The sequence below is a fragment of the Canis aureus genome, chromosome 1, assembly GCF_053574225.1.
Source record: "Canis aureus isolate CA01 chromosome 1, VMU_Caureus_v.1.0, whole genome shotgun sequence".
NCBI lineage: Eukaryota > Metazoa > Chordata > Mammalia > Carnivora > Canidae > Canis > Canis aureus.
In genome coordinates, this window is record NC_135611.1 from 17,106,749 (window position 1) to 17,127,059 (window position 20,311).

At 44.8% G+C, this 20,311-nt stretch overlaps 1 protein-coding gene and 1 long non-coding RNA gene across 2 annotated transcripts in view; one reads left to right on the top strand and one right to left on the bottom strand.

The window, feature by feature from the left end:
* The window catches only part of CCBE1 (collagen and calcium binding EGF domains 1), a 226,970-nt gene that overhangs the window by 104,623 nt on the left and 102,036 nt on the right, over window positions 1-20,311 (top strand). The window lies entirely within an intron of this gene.
* On the bottom strand, window positions 7,722-9,898 carry LOC144310478 (uncharacterized). Its single transcript, XR_013376205.1, has 2 exons — window positions 8,013-9,898; window positions 7,722-7,891 (listed from the first exon to the last, which is right to left on the bottom strand). It is a non-coding gene; the product is annotated as an uncharacterized LOC144310478 (long non-coding RNA).

Consider the following 20,311-nt stretch of genomic DNA (forward strand, 5'->3'; position numbering starts at 1 on the left):
GGAAGCAAGTAGATTGTCCCGTCAGAAAAGCCCAGACTGTTCACCTTGGGGGTAAGTCACTACTATACTTAAGACTCAATGGCCTAGTATCACAGTGAGAATGTTGGACCTAAATTATATCCATGGTGGTGTGACTCTAAGACTTTCCGTAGTAACTGACAACTGGCCTCACCCTCTCAGACTCTCAGAAGGGGGTTTCCTTCTTTGTTTTCTCTAGAAAAGAAATTCCATTTAAATCAGATGTGACTTGCTCTCCTTGAATTAGAGCAAAGAAGAACTTCAGGAAGATTTTCTTACACTGCTGTTCTCCTGGTTCCAGATCCTGAAGCCATGTGTGGTGTGTTCAGCATACCATTCTGGTAAAGACCATGAAGGCAGATGCTGGTAGCTCAGCATACCCAAGGGATGTTCTGTGCTAACAGGGGCAAGTCAGGTCCACGCGTGCTGGTAAAATCACTAGAAATCCCTGAACAGTGGCTAAAATGCTACTGCTCAGGGACGGTCCCGAGTGGCTCTCGCTGAGGGGCACTCATGCAGCAAGAACCCAAATGCTTCCTTCTCTTGGCAAGTCCCAGGCAGGCAGGCAGCACCACACACAATGTGGGGATGGCCCTCAGGAATTCTTTGCCCAGTTACTGCGTCACATTGTGCATAGAGTGTTAAGGAGATGAGTCCATGAAAACTGTCCTCCTCCATTGGAACCACAACCATAGTTTTCAACCTCTGAGGAACAGGAACAGTAAATGAGCTTTGAAGCCCTGGATGCCCGGCGGCTCCTCCCCCGCCAGCCCCCAGTATTTAAATTAGTATCTCAGAGGGTGGCACCCAGGAATTGCCTTTTTATAGAGATTCCCTGGGGTTGGGGCATGCGTATGACCTATGACATGACCTATGACGGTCCTGTGTGCGCATCTGTGGAGCTGTCAGTGTTGCTTTCTCTTCCTGCTGTAGTTCCTTTGGCTTTTCCAACGAGTTTTAACAAATCGGGAAAACCCAATTAAGGAGCACATTTGCTGAATATGCAGCTCTCCCTGTTGTCAAGAAGGATTCAAAAGCCGTCAAAAATGATGAATCCCTTGGCAGACTTTTTTTCAAGGGTATTCTTGGAGAGAAATTGGATAGAAATTCTCTAATATTTTGTCTAACCCCCAGTTATTAGGCTTCGATCAGTGAGGCAGAGCACCAGACCTCCACGTTAGCCCTCCCCGCTGAGCAGGGAACCAGATGCAGTTTGATCCCAGGATCTTGATATCATGACTTGGGCCCAAGGCAGATGCATAACCAACTGAGCCACCCAGGCGCCCCAGTCCTATCTTTTTTTATTATTCTTATTCATGAGAGACACAGGCAGAGGGAGAAGCAGGCTCCCTGCAGGGAGCCCAACGCGGGACTCAATCCCAGGACCCCAGGATCAGGCCCTGGGCCCAAGGCAGATGCTTAACTGACTGAGCCACCCAGACATGTTAAAGTGTTTCAGCTCTGTGGATTGGTCTTTCTCCATGCATGACCTAAAGTTTGCTTTAGTCAAATCACATTGATTTTTTTTCTTTACATCTATTTAAAATTAATTTGATCCAGTTATACCACAACTCCTTTGTGTGTTTCCCAATAAAATACATGTACGTGTGTGGGCACAGGCTGTATTCTATGAAACATATGTGCCGATTTATTCATAGATACCTACAGAATTCCTAAGAATCCACAAATCCTATTAACACTTCTTTCTACACGGTAGATGAATTTGAGCCTATTTTTATCAAATATGATCTAAGATGTTTGGGGTAGACTTTCTGATGACTTAGATTTAGAACTTGAGGGATAACAGAAGTGGCGTCAATCAAGAACAGCTTATGCCGGTCCCTTGTGTCTTTCCAGGGGGCTTTCCTTTATTAAATTAATCTTCAAACCTCCACTGCACTGCCAAACTTGGCTTTTGTTAGAAAACCAGCTCCAGCTGGAGCTGTTGCCTGGAGACTGAAAGCAGCCTCACAGAGCTGTCGCCCCTGTTGACCCCGTAAACCCCACTCTCCCCAAATGTGCATTTGCCAAGTGCGTAGTTCACGCTTGTGCCCTGCTCTCTCAAACCCCACCATCCCTTTCCCTCCCAGATCCAGAGTAGCCATCTCAGGCACTCCTGTTTCCCAACAAAAACATAGGTTTGAGTGAAGACCCTTCAGAGAAGAAAGTGGGATATTGGATTTCTCTTATACGTGGACCAGCTGGTCCTTAGACTTCCCAGTAAGATTTCTCTTGGTCCTGTGCATAAAGGCACATCCATGACTGGCATGAAGTACAGAGAGAATAGAGAGGTCAGGGAGCATTGTAGTCAGAAAAAAAAAAAAAAAAAAACCTTTCAGGTAAGCAAACCTGCCCTACAGACCTGCTGACATCCTTACCTCAAATGATGGCAGACAGATCTCTGGAAAAGATGCATTCTGGGTGAGACCTGCACAAATCCTCAGTACTTTTGAGGTGACCCATCCTCTGACTGGCACAGAAATGCCATGGTAGGGGTTGTAGGTGGGAGGGGGAGCCTGAGAGGAGGTGGGCAGGTCAAAACTAGGCCCTAGCTCTACTCACAGCTCATCCCTGGGGGGCGTGGGGTGGGGTGGGGGGGCGGAAATGGCAAAAGTGATTTAATCCCACATTGAATCAGAAGCAAAAATCAGAAGCAGAAAGAAGTGGCTTTTAATCTTACCCCTCTGCTCCCTACAGCCTTGCTACATTTGTTTGTTGGCCTAATTATAAATACTGAGGTTTCTGACAAGTGTTAGACATCTTTCCATTTAAAAGAACGTTGACATTTGTAATGAAACTGCTCACTAACAAAAACATTTACTGGCTGACTAATCTTTTCCTGAATGTTAAGTGTAATATGGAGCCCCTGTAGTGGGGGGGGGGGGGGGTACTTTAAAAACAACTGTCTGAATGGTACAGCCATTTTGGGAAACAGTTTGACATTTTCTTGTAAAGTTAAACATCCATTCGTCACACGACCCAGAAGTTCCACTGCTGAGTATTTAAATCCAAGTGAGTTGAAAATCTATGTTTGCACAAAAATGTGTATGCAAATATTTATAGTGGCTTTTATTTGTAATCTCCGAAAACTGGAAACAAGCCAAATGCCTTTCATCTGGGGGAATGCAGACAGCCGTGTTGCATCCCTACCATGGAATACTACCCGGCAATAAATGGGCATGAGCTGCTCATCCATGTAAGATGGTGAATGGATTTCAAATGCATCCTGCTAAGTGGAAAAAGCCAAATACAAAAAGGCTATGACCTCCTGGTGGTTTCTTTTTTATGTAACATTCTTGCAGAAGAAGAGTTATAGGAACAGGAAACAGATCATTGGTTGCCTAAGGCTGGAGGGGAAGAGGTTAACTAAAGTGGTATTGGGGGCAGGATTTGAGGGGGATGGACCTGTTCTGCATCTCTATCCTGAAGGCAATTACCATACATGTATCAAATTTGCAGCACTGTACACTTAAAAGGGTGCATTTTACTGTGTAGGATTCACGCCTTAATATATATAAGAAAGAAAAAGGTAGGGGGTGACAAAATCACCTGTGTTAGATGGAGGGGGCTCTTACCCAGCATTGCCCACCTGGAGCATCAGAACTGTGGTGGCCAAAGTGGATTAGATCCAGTCTTCTTTTAACTTAGGACTTGATGAATGATTGTCAAAGCATCAGTTAATTCAAACTGAAGGCACCAGAATGAAATGAGAACTGTATCATTTAGGGATGACCGATACCAAACGCTGCTAGGGTTATCTCATCGCCATCCCCATTCTCTTCTCTCATGGTCTGCCTTTTGTCCACCTTGGTCATTTTGTGCTTGCCCATATTAGATATTCATTCCTAGGATCAAAATCCTAATTATAATTTGAAAATTCTCCATCTTTGAGGTCACTCTTAAGAAAAGGTATACTCGTTACTACTCTAGGTTTGTTGTCACAAATGAATTCAGTAAGAGACTGGCTGCTGGCTTTATGAATAGCCTGGGCAGGGTGTACACTCTGACTCTGCTGTGGTCTTGTGTCTCTTGGCTTATAGTTTGTGTAGTTGCCCTCTTGTATTTCTGCATGGATTTTGTGCATCAGTGTGGGTTCGTTTGCTGGAACTGCCATAAGGTCCCACAAATAAAGTTATTCATGGGTCACCTGGGTAGCTCCATCGGTTAAGCAGGTCTTCGACTCAGGTCATGATTTCGGGGTTCCGGGATCAAGCCCCATGTCAGGCACCCTGCTCAGTGGGGAGCCCACTTCTCCCTCTGCCTCTTACCCCTCACTTGTGCATTCTGTCTCTCTCTCAAATCTTACCAAAAGGGGTGGCTTATAAAAGAGAAATTTGTTCCATAGTTCTCAAGATAGAACCCTGAGATGAAGGTATTGACAAAGTTGATGCTTTCTAGGGATTTCAGAGGGGAGTGAGGCAAATCAGTTCCATGCCTCTCCCATCCCTGTTAGAGGTTCGCTGGCAGTCTCTGGCGTTCCTTAGCTCCTGCTGCATCTCCCCGATCTCTGCCTTCATTGTCACATGGCGTTCTCCCTGTGTGTGCATCTGTGTCCTAATTTTCTGTTTTCCTAAAGACACAAATATATTGGGTTAGGGACTCACCTTCAGTATGACCTCATGTTAAAAGTTGTACCTATAATGACCCTATTTCTGAGGTCACATTTGGAGGTACTAGGAGTTAGGACTTCAACATATGAATTTGTTGGTGGGGGAGGGGGGACCCAGTCTAACCCATAACAGTGCATCAACTGCTTTTTTCACCAGGGAGAGACAACTACCTGGAGGTATAAGCTGAAAAGTGTCTTCTTGCCCCAAGTTTGGCAAACACACACATGCCACAAGACCTACGTCACACAGTTAAATGCTTTGCTAGGCTGCAGTGAAATAGAGACTATCCCTATAAATTTATTTCATTAAAGCTACCTCAAGAAACAGACTTTTGATTCAACCTTTCTTCCAAAAATAGAGCCTAGAATTTTAAAGGTACATTTTTGTGAAATTTATGTATGGAGGTCAACTGGAACACCGTACACAAGTTTGTGAAATCTGTTAGTGGTTTTGACTCAGTTTTTAACTCAAGTGCTTCATGGACAGTGGCATTCCTGCTGTGATGTTTTAAACATAGACTCCATTTCTCTAATGCACAGCATTGCCAAGTCATTTCCTGCAAGTGGGATTGAGTGAGGAGATATTTGGTGGTATGACTGAGCTTCACTTTCAGGTCATCAGTTGCCTTCAGCTAAAGTTCTGGAAGTTTTAAAGCAAAGAGAGTCTGGCCGAATCACCACACTGTGAACTCTCAAGGGTAATACCTGGGTTCAGTCTCAAAAACCCTGAAATGCCATCTAACTTTAACTTTAATCAGATCACAGGGGCGGCATTGGTGTGAACCAGCAAGGATTAAACTGAAGTCATTCAGAAATTTCTTGGCACCTTTGTAGCTTTTTAAAGCCAGCAACTGTTCCAGTCAGGCCTGGTGCAGATAGAGCCTGTGCCACCCGAGGGGCGGGAGAGGCTTTGAAGAAGCAGAGGAGCCTAAGAATGGCATTTACTCTGAAGATTTCAACAACTCATTCATTTAGCAAAGAATGTATTTAACACCTATTGCATGAACACTTTTTTTTTTTTAAGTATAGTTGACACACAATGTTACGCTAGTTTCAGTCATACAACATGGTGATTCCACAACTCTACATACGTCACACATAATTTCAGGCAGTCTCTGTCCTCAAGATGTTCACAGTGGAGTGGGTGAAGCTAAGCATGACACTAGCGTGAAATTGCATAGTGAATGAAACAATAAAGTATAGACAAAGTTCTGTAGGATTTCAGATGTTTTATGGCGGTTACTCCAATTTGTAATAACTTAGTACAGCAATAATTTCATTTTCTGCCTGAAAAGTTGTGACACTCAGTATTAAAATAACTCTTGAAAGCTTCTTGATGTTTTTTTTTTTTTTTCTCGGCTGCTTTGACCCAATTATGTCAACTAAAACAAGAGCAGAACAGTAAAAACCTCAAAAGTTAGGGTTTGGGTCTGTGTTAGAGTTCCCCAGATAAACAACCAATAGAATCTGCATTGAGAGAGAGAAAGATTGATTTCAAGTGACTGACTCTTGTGATGGTGGGGCCAGGAGTCTGAGATCTGTAGGACGGGCCAGAGGGCTGGAGAGTCAGGTTAAGAGTTGCTGTAGCAATCTTGAGTCTGATGGCTGGGAACTCAGGCAGATTTTCTGTGTTGCAATCTGGAGACAGTCTTCTTTCCCACATCCTATGTCTTTCTTTGCTGTTGATGACTTCAAATGATTAGAAGAGGCCCCACCCACATCATGAAGAGTAATCTGCTTTATTCAAAGTCTCCTGATTCCAACATTAATAACATCTAAAAAATAACTTTGCAGTAACCATTAGATGAGCCTTTGGACAAACAGCTCATCAGCAGAGTCTGAGTTGACACATAAAATTAACCATCTCAAGGGCACACATATATATTGTCTTCATGACCTTTAAGACCTTGCATACTGAATAAAGCACAAACGTTCCAAATGTTGTAGTTCATTCTCTTGAACGTTGTGCTGGGATTCAGCTTCTGCTCCCTACCATCTAAAGGCTGTCTCAAGAACTCTGGCTCACCCTGCTTATCTCTATCTGCTGAAGTTTGAAAGTAAATGAATTTAATCCAGCCAAGCTTGCCCAAGCAATATAAATTATCTTGACTGATTTACATATTTTGAAATTCCACATAAAGTAGGTTTTTTTTAAAAAAACAATGTGTTATAAAATCATGATGGAGAATGTTAAGAGAAAGAAAAAAAGGTTAGTCATTTTTCTTCCTTGAAGTATTTCACTTGGAAACGTTGTCAAAACAATCCGTGACAAAGTCTGTGCAGTGCCATTTCATGTGGGTTTAATTATGTAAAAAAAAAAAAAGAAAGAAACATCCATATGATACTATTTTAACATCTCAAAAAATCGATCTGTAATAACAGGAAATCCGGGACTTCTTTTATTTAGTCTCCTTATAACAACAATTGGTTCCAGCTTCACAGGGCAAAGGAAAAAAAAAATTGTGACAGCTACAATAATACTGGCTTGGCTAGATTAAACTCAATAGCAAACTAATCAGGGAATTGATTTGATGCCACAAGACATTTTTTAGAAAACATGCTCACTGTTACGGGCTTCATGGTTTATTTCTTTTTATGCTCAGTAACTATGAAAATGCCAGTGAACGCCAAGGTGATGCCAAGTAATATTTTCTTTTCACTTTTGTTTTCTTCCCCTAGATCCCATCTCTGCCCAAACTCCCCCTGCAAAGACCCATTTTGGTGTCAATCTTAGATCATTCTGAAAAGTGCCCAAGGTGCCACTGGACTAAGCTAGACTCCCCAATAGTGTAAAGAGTAAGCTCTATCTAGTGTCTGGACATTGAAAACTGGCTCAGATTGCTGGGCCCCTCCCCCTGAGTTTGATTCAGTAGATCTGGGGTTTGGCCTAACAAATGGCATTTCCAGCAATTTCTCAGGGCAGGACCATACATTGAGAGTCACTCTTCTATATCAGAGATAATAGATTAAATCAATCTTATTATTATAAGTTGAAGGTATTTCTACCTATTTTCCATGTTACTCATCTATATCCGCCTATTCATTTATCTTACTATTTAATGGGACTACTGTATAGAGGAAGAAAAAAACACCATCACCAAAAAGACCATACAATTTATTTTTTAAAAAAACAAACTACATATGAGTCATGATAATGCAGCAAAGCAACATATGATGTGCCACATGCCTCAACCTTTCCTCATGCCCTTAGGAAGCCTTAGAAAGCTGACCTCTGAAAGGAAATCATCTTGGCTTGCTCCATTGCTGAGCAAAAAGAAGAAAAACATGCTTTACTTTTGGAGTTTGATGACTGTTGTTATAATCAGAAGTGGTAGGGTGAATTTCTGACTCAAGCTCATACATTCCAACCCAACAGTCAACTTACCCCTCTGATGGAGCATGAAATTGAAGCAATATGGCTTCCAGCTGAAGGACCCCCTTTGTGGGATCTGGGCCCACAGCACTGCTGGGGACCACATGAATGACAGAAGCTCTGATGCCTCAGTTTTCATCCCGGTTGGTGGGCAGCTTTCTCAGAGCTGGTGTGCTGGTATCTGCTCTGATTCCCCTGCCCAGCAGCAGTTCTGCCCTTTGTCCTTTCTGAAAGCCTCATGCACAGAACACTTTGAACACCACTGTTGATGAGCCTCCCTGGGCCCCTGGGAGGTCCTGGCTCCCCTAGCACGTCCCTGAAGGCAACTTTCCTTTCATTTTCTGTGAGGTCACTGCCCTGCTGACGTCACACAGGACTCCTCCTCTTTGGCTGGTGATCTCCAGGTGCCTGCCCTAGCAACTATTCTTGCTCATGTGAGGCTTGAGTTGAATCCAAGAGAATATACGCAAAGCCCTTGCAGAGGCCAGAAATGTTACAGCCAGCAGCCCGGATGCTTCTTCCTTAAATGCCATTGTGCTCCCCTGATCAAAAACTCATTGTAGACTGTTTTAAGTTCTGGCCTACCTCAGAAGCCTGACTTTTCAAAGCCCTGCCCACCCAGTACATAGTCTGTTTCAGATAGCAGCTTGGCCTTGTTGTAATGTTTTGTCCCCCTTTCTGCATGGGCTCACGTCCCCAGTATATTTGGTGGTTCCTCTCCCTTATGCGTTGATCCTGATTGTGGTGATGGTAAGTTGCTACTTAATTTTTCTGGGCAGGTAGACCAACCAGATGTTGCCTGGCTTCTGGAAGACTGGCTTCTGGTCACTTCAGTTTAGCAGACTTCTCCTTCATTCTCATGGTCAGGAAGGGGAGAGGTTGAAAGGCTTTCATTAGTAGAGATTCTCTTGCAACCCTTCTGAGAAGAAAAGTAGTCGATTGGCTGATTTTGTTGGAGGCCAGCTAGCAAAAAAGAGGAGCTCCAAAGACGGCTCGCAGACACTCTGTGCTAGTTCCTTTCAAGAAGTCTTTTGGGAGACAAGACACGCTGTTCATTTCCAGTCACACCTCTGTTGAAATACCCACCCACCCCTCTGGCTGTACTGTTCCCATTGCACAGCCTGGCATTAATCCATCATTGGACAGAGTAGAGGCAGAATTTTGGATCAAATCTCTTTATAAACCAACTGAATAGCTGTGAACAGATAGCATTTTGATAGCAGAGCAGAATTTTTTTAAAGATTTTTTTTAAGATGTATTTATGAGAGACAGGCAGAGACACAGGTAGAGGGAGAGGCAGGCTCGTCACAGGGAGCCAAATGCGAGACTCGATCCTGAGTCCCGAGATCATGCCCTGAGCTGAAGGCCGACGCTCAACTTTTGAGCCACCCAGGCATCCCGACAGCAGAGCAGAATTTAACATTGTCTGCAGAAAATCTTGGCCTTCTGTTCCTACCAGATCATTTGAGATGTCACGATTAGAAGGTGGTCATGTGGACTGATTATGTCCCACCCCAAAAATTCATGTGTTGAAGCCCCAGCCCCCCAGTGTGACACTATCTGGAGAAAGGGCCTTTATGAGGGACAAATAAGTTACATGAAGTCATAAAGGTAAAGTTCTGATCCAGTCGGATTAGTGTCTTTGTAGGAAGAGGCCCCAGAGAGCTCGACTGTGTGTCCTCGCTCTCTTCATCCATGGCCAAAAAGAAAAGCCATGTGAGGACACAGAAGGCTGCCATCTGCAACCCGAGGACAGAGTCCTCACCGGACACCAACCCAGCTGGCCTCCTGAGCTTGGACTTAACAGAAAACAAATCTGTTGTTTAAGCCACCCAGCCTGTGGGATTTTGTTACGGCTGCCTGAGCTAATACAGGAAGGTTCAGGTTTGGAAAGCGCTGGAAGGACCCCTGTGGGGACTCACTCTGGCCCCCCCAAGAAGGATTTTCTTTGCTGCGGTTCTTTTCCTATGTGCATTCGGATTGCAAAAATTAGAAAAATAGCCACAACAGCAATATTTTAATAGCCTGTGAATAAATAGACAAAAATTAAAAGTTCAAAACAAGTTAAAAATTTTTGGAAAACTATGCCATTTAAAAATAACATGAAGAAAGGGATGTGTTGGTTCCCTGCCCTGGTGCATGAAATATGAGTCTAGCGCTCAAACCTGGAGCCGCTGCTTTGAATCTGCACATTATTGACAATGACTTTTATCGTGTCAGTACAGTCTTGTTGTTGTACAAAGTCACACTGTTGGCCAATCTTAGATGTACTTCAGACCATTCTCAGCAGACCGTAGGACATCGGCCCTGGAAAAAAATACACCAAGAAGGGGGGCATCCGTTCCCAGCACAGGCCTTGGTCGCCCGCAGAATCACTGTATTATCACAGGATCCACTTAGCAGCTTAGAATGGTCAGAGGGTGAAGTCGAGGAAGAAACATCATCTCCATTTGCTTCCCTACCGACCTCTCCGTTGTGTTTCCCATGAGCTACCTGAAGAGTGGTGTCCTCCAAGATTCACACCAGCAAGCAGTGTCTCACGAAATAAAGTAGCCCATGAAAGAGAATGTGTCTCCCATCCTTCAGTGAAGCCAGAAGGAGATAATGGGAAGAGACTCTTCACATTACAGATAGCGAGGAAACAATTTGCTGCGTGATTTGTGGTGGTGATGTGGTAGGCCTACGAGGCCTGTCTGCAAAAGAAAAAAAAAAACACTTAGTTTATCTTAATTGCTCATTTCACCCTGACTTTCATCTTTAGTCTTAATGTCTTATAAGGCTTTAAAGATTTTTTTTTTTTTTTGGTAGCTAGACATTCCAGGAAGCAGCCATCATTTTTTTTTTCTTGGAGAGAGAGAGAAGAAAAAAAAAAAAGCAGTGGGAGTGATATTTCTTAAGAGGAAAATGTTAACCAGTCATAACGTCAGTGATGGTGTTTCTTAAGAGAATTTAGGGATCCTATTAATACGTTCAGATAAGATTTAGCAGCATCAGCTTTGGGATCTTTGGCAGCGCACAGAAGAGCAGAAAGTTCCCTTCTCAGCACGGGTGCCTCTTTCCTACTCTGTTATGGGGTACTGCCTTTTTTTTTTTTTTTTTTTTACAATTTTATTTATTTGAGAGAGACAGAGATAGTGACTGAGAGAGCACGAGGGAGGGGGAGAAGCAGGCTCCCTGCGGAGCAAAGAACCCGACTCTGGGGCTCAATCCCAGGACCCTGAGATCATGACCTGAGCCAGAGGCAGATGCTTAACCGGCTGAGCCACCCAGGCGCCCCGCATGGGGCTTTTTCCAAACACACGCCCGCAGAGCCTGTACTAAGATGTAACTGTCTGTATAAAGTTACACTTGTTTAATGGTGTTCTTTCCATCCTTTTAGGTTCATTTTCTGTCTTTGCTTAAATTTTACAACGCTTCCAAAGACAAGTTTAATGAGGGAATACTAGCCAGTTATGCATGTGAGCTTTAGGCAGACCTGTCCAACGTCAAAGTGCTCCCTCACTCCCCCTGACCCAGCCCGTCCTGGAAACTTGCTTGCAAAATGGTCCTAAGAGTCAAGTGCATGATTTTTTTTATAAGGAAAACAGAGGTGTTGTGACTGGTGCTGGGAGAGGAATTGTATGTGAGCAAACCCTCTGTGGATGGAATGGTTTGCTGCTTCTGTGGCACTTGGTGTGTCCTGGGCCTTTTGCTCTCCGAGTCCTCCTCTGGGGCACGGTCTATCAAGGAGCACAGTAGAGCCTCCCGCAGCCTGAAAGCTGAACCTGCTGCTGTGCACGGGCCCCAGGTAGTGACTTCGGAGTCCTTGTGGTGTGACAACTGACGGGGGTCCTGAAGCAGCAGCCTGAAAAGCTCTGCCTTTGGCTGTTTTATACATGGAGCTGGATTTTGCAATCCACTTGGGGGAGAAAAGTTTATTTGTGCTCTTAAAAAATCCTGTGCTGCCAGGATCTTTGTGCTGTTAAAAAAAAGTATTGACAGCCCGCTTTCCCCTCTAGGCTGCAGGGTTGGGGGGGTGTCTATCCTCCTTGAACTGGCAGGGTTGGCCTCACCCTCTGTGAATGCACAGGACCCCACACTCAGAAGGGCCCCGTGTGTAGCTGAATGCTCTGCTGTCACCATCTTGAGAACTCCTGATTTCTGAACAAGGGCCCCACTCTCAGCTGACACTGGCTGACAGATGATGCAGCCTGCTTGGCTACAGTCTCAGCCTGACCCTGATTTCAGGCCCCCGAACCTCCCTGATGTACCCTGGTTTGGGTCCAGAACGTAGATTACATCGCAAATGCCAAGGTCCAGCCTGCCCCGACAAGGCTCTTGGCAATCCTTCTGGCCTCTTCTCCGTGGGGGCTGGGTCTCACACCCCTCACCCTCAGCCTGCGCCACTGGCTGGGATCTTATTCTGAACAAAGCAGACAGACTTCCTGGAAATCTGACCTACCTCTTACCTGGACTAATTCCCAACCTTCCCCCTCCTCTGCTCTACTCCCCTCCTGCCTCCTACCTCCCTGCATCTTGACCAGCAGAGGCAGCCTGAGAGAGCCCCCACCTCAACCTGCTAGACCCCACTTCTTTCTCTCTCTGGTGGATCTCTAACCTCCGACCTGGCTCCCCTCTCTCTGGAGGCCTGGCAGCCAGCCCTGTCATGAACATGGGGAACAAAGCTAATTTTTCAGTTCTGTTGCGGTGATCACGCTGGATTATTGAAGCCATCATGTTTGCTGGTTTAGCCGTGATTCATGTGACGGACAATGGAACCCCTATGTGGAGGTCCCCTTGTTATCTGCCTTTAAATCACCCCGAGGCATGTTCTTTGCTTCCTATTTTCAGCACCACGGACCTAGCCTGGGGTCTTATCACTTTGTTCTTGGGTTCTTGAAGGCAAAACCTTTCTGATGGTCCCTGGTTTCTCCTCTTTGTTAACTTCGAATGGCCTCGTGTTCATTGCCCTTCATTCCAACCATAGGATTTGATATGCTCGCCAGGTGGGAAGCTGAGTGTCATGGAGGAAGCATCTTTGGAGGCTCCAAAGATGCCATGATGTAGTTAGTGAGACTGTTGGTAAAAAATAGGTACCCTATGAAGGCTACAAAGGAAGTGCTGGAAACATTGTCCTTTTTAAATGAGAACATTGGAAATGGGCCAGAGCTATAGCAATGTGTAAAGATGGTTAAATAAACATGATCTGTCCATACAGTGAATACCAATGCAGTAGTCTGTATGCACTGATGTCAGAAAATGTATACTAAGTGAAAACACAGGGAGTGTATGCATTATAGTACCTCATTTCTCTATTTATAAATCAATTCCATTAGTCTGTGCGTTGAAAATAGAACGTTGGGAAAATAAGAGCAAGTGAATCACGGTCCCTGCTGGATAGGATTGAGGAGAATTTAGCTTCTTCCATTATGTGTTTCTATTAAGTTTGAATTTTAAATGACTTTGTACTGTAGTTGTATTTAAAAATGAAACCTTTTGGGGCACCTGGGTGGCTCAGTGGTTGAATGTCTGCCTTTGGCTCAGGGCGTGATCCCGGGGTCCTGGGATCAAGTCCCGCATCAGGCTCCCCGTAGGAAGCCTGCTTCTTTCTCTGCGGTGTCTCTGTCTCTCTGTGTGCCTCATGAATAAATAAGTAAAATCTTTTTTAAAAAATAAAAGTAACGAAACCTTTTCAAAAGGCAACTGTTTGAAGAATTCAGAGTAAATGAAGATGGGACCTACTGATTGTTGTAAGCATTGTCTGTGTGGCTCCTAAAGTCAGGATGCTCTTAGGGGATCATCCATCCAGGTCAGGTTTGTCCTGCTTTTGATGTTAGCACACCCCTGTTTACCCGGCCTTCTGGAACTCTCCAATATAGCCCACCTGGGTTCTTTACTCCAGAAGCTAATTCCTTTTTCACAGGCTCAGACCTGTTTATCACCTTGTCTGCCCCAAATTGCCCAGCCAGTGCTATTTCTTTTCTAGACACTGAGCCACCACTGACTTGGGGCTATGGTCATGAACAGCCTTGTGCCATTGTGCAACTGGCACACGTGTTTTACCAACTCATGAATTTTAAACCCTTTTGTTAAGACCAAAAACAACATGAGAATTCTGTGTGCCTAGTAGATGTTCAACAGAGATTTAGTGGAAATCAAAGCCAAGGGAGCTCAGCTTCCAAACATCCATCAGAGTCGGCTTGCTTAAACCAGAAAGGGCCTCACCTGTGAGATCCAGTGATGCTCACGGCCCTGTCCTCTTTGAGTCAGTCGAGGAGCTCCACAGCCAAAATCAAATAGTGGCATTACTTACCTAGCTCGTGGGGGAAAAAAAGAAAAGGTATAGCAGAATTTTCTCAATTGTATTTATTTCCTATGTATTTTTTAGAAACCCTTGATCCTTGCTACCAATTGTTTGCTTATGAGTGTTGGCCAGATGGCCAAATGAATGCACAACTGGCAGACAAGTAGTATGGAAAAAAATTAGAAACAGCTGATCATATTGTAGCAAACTAGTTGTCTCCTTCCTCCCAACACACACACTCCCTCTCCTTCTCTCCCTCTCTCTCCAGCTCACTCCCAGGTGTGGTTGGGGTTTTATACTGGATGCAGGACAGAGTAGCATTTTGTGTTGTTGGGCATGTATTTCTGCAGTGACCACCTGTGGCTCTGGTGCCTTACCCTCCACCCCCCAGTGGGGCTGAGGGGCCTTCCTCCACCACCACACTGGCCTAATCATGGACACAGATGCACCAGAGAATGAAAGTATGTAAATATTCTTAGAAATATGCCAACAGTTTTTGTTTGAAGCTTAAGCAATCCTTAAACTCAATACATATGGAAAGCCTCCTTCCTTGAACCCTGTTGCTCAGTAAGGGAAGCAGAAACAACACAGCCCAGACTAGATTGAAACATCCAGGAAGACTTCACTGCAGGCTCAGTGGTGACACGGATGACGGTACCCAGAGATGTGTGACCTTTCAGAGTGAAAGCCTTCACTGAAGTAGAGACAGCTGAGTTCTCTGCGGTACCAGGAACCAGAGCTGGCATGGGCCAGGGGCTGAGCGGCAACTAGAGAGGCCACAATGTGGATGGGGAAACAACTGGGTTCTGGTCCATGCTCATCTGGCTGTAGGAAGCAGATGGCCAAGTAGCACAAGTAGAAAGCAGTTTTATTGCAAAGATCAGGGGGCTGCCTTGGAAATGAAGTTGTAGGAAGTAGTCTGGGTCCTTGGAAAGTGGCAAGTCTTCAGGCCCACACTGCTGCCTTCTCTCCATCACTCTGGGGCCACAGGGTCTTGTCCCTGCTTCTGTCTGTATCTGGTTGATTCTCTTGCCTATCTGAAAATGTGTGAATTTTCCCGTGATGGGACAAGGCCACTCTCCTCTCCATTCTATCCTATTTACATTTCTAAGTTTTCTGGTATTCTGAAAAGGGAGATACAGATTGGTTCCTGGTTTACCCCATGGATTGGCTTCCTATGGGTCGGGTGTTCATATTCTTCCTACAACAATATCATAATATATACATAAATACGCTATAAAAAGTTTTGACCATAAAAGTTGCATTGGAAGTCCCTTAGAAAATGGAACACAGATGCACCTGAGTCACCAAATAGAGAGCTATCTTCCACTCTTCCTTGGGAGACTTTTTGAGAGTTTTTCTTCCTGAAATTTTCTCATCTTTGACGTGAAGTGGTCATGATAATGACATGGTCATAAAACCCTTCAGTTTCATATCCATATAAAGTTTAGTAAAGATCTGTGTATAAGGGAGTTAGAGAAGCACTGACATTCTGTCCACACCTGTGGGTGCTGGTGAGATGGTCTCTGTAAAGCTGTCACTTCTGTATCTGGTGCTGAGCCTGGAGGCTGTGGGGCTGGCATCACAAGCAGAGATAGAAATGAAGTGAAGAAGAGCAGGGATGAGCTAGGATCTGTCTCCTGCTGCTTCTAGACTTCCAACGTGCAAGATGTGCCTTCCTCACTCCCTGAGGGAGGAGCTGGTCCAGGACACAACACAGGTGGATGGAAGTGGGTGCCCAGCTGATGCCCATGAGCTGCAGCAGCACCCAGTGCCCTCCGATGACCGTGGCATGCAAAGCATGGCAGCTACTGTGCTCCACCTTCCCAATGGAACACTGTTACTGGCAACCAGTGTTCCTATAAAACTGTGCAGGACCAAGAATTCAAGGGAACACAGTCCCAGCTTAGCTCAGCTGATGCAGCGAGAATGAAGGCAGCAGAGTCTGAAAACATAAATATTCCCATAAAACAATACAAACACTTTTATCTTTGTTTTAACCTAGCCATAAAATGGACTTCCATGGAATACCTCTTTCCTTGAATACTACTTCCGTGAAACAAACAAAAAGGGAAAAAAAACTCAGTGTGGGTTGAAGTTACTATGATGATGTATTGATCAAATAATGTCAGCACTGATTATATCCTTACACTGCTAAAAATGGCTGGTTCTGTGAGCAGAAAGGAGCGTTTTAATTAAATTCCAACATACAAGGTCATTGTCATAGCTGTCTCCAGCTGCCTTTAATGTTGCATAAACCTTTGTCTTCTGCAGCTGGGTCACATTCAATAAGTAATTATAGCACATTTGATTAAGGTCACTCCCAGGGCTTCCATTAATCATCTCCAGGAAGGAATGCTGGGGAGGCAATGTTACTGCAGGTCGCTTTCTCCTGCCCTACTGCTCTGAGGACCCTTCATGCTCTGCACTCCATCACGTCCTCCAAATTAATCGTTCCTGGAAGACAGAACACAGCTGGGCCTTGAATACTCCTGGGGCTTGTCCACAGCTGGGATTTGGCCCTGCTGAGATCTCAAGGGCTCTGAGGACACGACACCTATCTTATTTCATGCATTTCCCAAAGTAGTCCACACTGAAGCCATGACAGGTAGGTCTCCTGAGATGTCATTCAAGGTGGTCACCACACAGGAAGCTGGGTATCAGGGAAGGAGGGGCTGAGGTCCCTGAACGGAATAGCCTACCAACGAGCTTGCAGAGCTGAGACCTGGGTACCCTGCTTCTGAGCAAACCCTGAAGATGAGAAACTGAATATCCCGATATATGTAGAAAGTGCATTTCATTGTCAAGGCTGCAGGCTGCAAAGCTTCCCTCTGGCACTTTCTGTGACACCCCCCAACTCCAGAGCTATGGTTTTACTGCCGAGACAGGACTTCCTTCATTTATAACAGATGGAGTTGGTCTGTTTCTTCAGGAAGTGTGAGCTGTGACTCTAACACTGACTTCCCTTCATGTAATACAATATAAAGAATGACTCCAGGTCATTGGCATTTGCATGTGGTCCAGCAGCATTTCTTTCAACTTTTGAACATTGTGAGTGGAACCGAAGACTTCTATTGTAACTTAGTGCCATAACTCCTCCTATGGCAAATAAAGTGACTTCAATCATATTAATCTTTCTGAAATAGAAACCCAAGGAGCTGGCAAAAGAGCCAGACTTTTGAATGAGGACATTGGACCTGGGCTTTTGGAGCAGAGGCTGAGCATCACCTGTTTTGACAAACAGGAGAGACTACAGAGCTCGAGCTGTAGGTCATGGGCTACTTGCATGGTTTTGAGCGACTGTAACATACCTATTAAATTTACCATCAAATTCAGCTCCACCTCCCAAGAGAAAAAAAGGCCAAGGACCCATATGTTTGTTTAAACTTAGTCTTTTACCTTTGAGTATTGGGTTATCAACAGTTCTAGAAGGATTTTTATTTTTTTTTTTAATTTTTATTTATTTATGATAGTCGCACAGAGAGAGAGAGAGAGAGGCAGAGACATAGGCAGAGGGAGAAGCAGGCTCCATGCACCAGGAGCCCGATGTGGGATTCGATCCCGGGTCTCCAGGATCACGCCCTGGGCCAAAGGCAGGCGCTAAACCGCTGCGCCACCCAGGGATCCCTAGAAGGATTTTTAAAATAAACTGTTTCAAGAATAAGTTTTAGAATCTGAAACCACTTATTGCTCTTTCCCTTTAGAGCAGAATGGGTCACATTTACCATTTATATGTTAAAAGATGAAGAATACATGTGTGTCAGTTAAGTTGGCTCTGAAAGAATAAAATGAGTGTCACAGCCAAGGAAATCTAAGAAATTATGTCCTCCAGCTGTGTCATTATACAGATAACTTTAAATCAATGCCTGACTTAATTAAGGTCTCTGCTGGTTACTGGCAGGGAACTAGAATTTGGCACTCTGATTTCCTATTCCAGCCTCAAAGCTACTTTATTCTCTCCAAACAGTGGGGCATTTGGTTGGAGGCCTGTGGTCCTGCTTCAATGTGAGTACATTTCCAGATAGTGACTGGGCCAGGACAGAAAAGGGCCAGGATCCCTGCTGAACTGTGGAACACCTTCTCTCATAAAATCCCCAATGTGAGAGGGAGGGAAGAGATTTTGCCAGGTCTAACTTTGGAGTGCTTAAGAGTTGGCCATTTTGGCGACCCAAAGGAAAGTGGCAAAGACCTAAACTTGATCAGTGCAATAGAGGTATTTTGGTTGCTCATAGGACCACTGGTCCACAGTGAAATCATGAAGTTTTTGTGCCGGATGATGTGTTTTAAGCCAAACCGTCATGTAGAAGATCATATGTAATGGAGCCCACACGCACACAGGTATGATCAAGTGTGACAAACTGGATTTACATTCTTAAAATCAGATGTAAGCAGATTCTAAGAATTATAAACCAGCATCCCTCCCTAAGTCCTTCATTCCAGGTCAAGCTTCCAATCTGCAAACATGTACAGTCTTCTTCTTGAACACTGATCAATAACTGGGTTCTCTCCTAGATGCTAGTTGTCTACAGCAGCGCCTCATCTAAAGTCTGAAGGGAAATAGAAAGCTCCTCCCATCATTGACTGTGCTTTGCAACACCAGACATATTTTATTTCCAATTCCAGGACTAGAGGGATTACCCCTTCTCCTGGGAGTCACCATGGTAGTGGCGGGCCACAGTGCTGGAGGAGCAGCTTGGGTGTCTGGAGCAGACCCAGGTTACTGAAATCAGAGTGATGGCATTTCACCTCCACTTCTCAGGGTTCCTGGCTCCCTAGTAGGAGACTTTACGAGGCAGTACCTGCCCACCTAAAAAATGTACTTTTCCCTAATGGGAAGTATCATGGCTGGTTTGGATTTTACCCCAAAATTTCTCCCCTTTGCCACAGGGACAGAAAGGATTTTAGTGGTTTGAGTGTGCTACTGAATCTGTCCAACAGCATTTCTCAGCAGCTATGACTCCATACCCACCTATGGCCTGGAAGCCCATCTGCAGATTCCAAGGTGGGGCCGTCACTGCATCTGGGCTGCATATGCCTGGTTTGTGCAGTAGCCAAGTGTGTGTAGCAATCACTACAGTTGAACATAATGGCCTCTCTGGGCCTCAGTTTACTCCTCCATCAAGCAGGTCCTCTGTGCCTCTGAGGTCTGTGGTGGCGTAAGGTGAGACCGTGGCATCGGTTGAACCACAGCGCCCTGTCACCCCTTCTCGGAGTCCTGCCTGTGATTAGAGACTCTGTCCCTACAGTTAGACTCTTTGGCTTCAGATGAGAACAAGAAGAGCTTAAAATCGTCTCTCATTTATCCAGGACTTTGCTGTCTTTTATCAGCTTCAGGGTTAGAATGGTCAACCCTCTGATGGTACCAGCTTTGGCTAGCTCCGGCACACAGGGGACAGTCTTCTACAAGAGGCTGTGTGGGTGTAGTCGTGCTGCTGGGAGCCCACTGTTCCATTTCCTCCATATCTCTCCAGTTACTGTTTTATCTTTGTATGGCTGGACACGTGGGCCAATTACATAATCAGGGGAAGGCCCAGCTTCAGCTCAAGGGAGGAATACTCCTTTAACCAAGCCTAAAGCCTAAACACTCATTTCAAGAGCATATACAGTGAGGCACCTGGGTGGCTCAGTCAGTTAAGCATCCAGCTCTTGGTTTTGACTCAGGTCGTGATCTCAGGGTTGTAAGCTGGAGCCACGAGATGGACTCCATGATGGGCGTGGAGCCTGCTTGAGATTCTCTCTCTTCCTCCCTCTCTAAAGAGAAGAAAGAAAAAAGAAAAACATACACAGTGATTTTTTTTGGTCCCAGAATGAGTATATGGATCCTTTCACTACAGAGGCAAGTGACATACACCCCATTTTCCATAGGCCGCCACTTAGCATTATTTATTGTGATACTAAATGAGTTTGACCAGGTAGTTTCCTTTTTGATTTAGACAATTTCCCAGAATGAAGTCATCTTTTAGTTTTTCAGCTTTCTTTTTTTTTTTTTTCCTGGTAGAAAAACTATTGTTAGAAGTATTGCCAACTT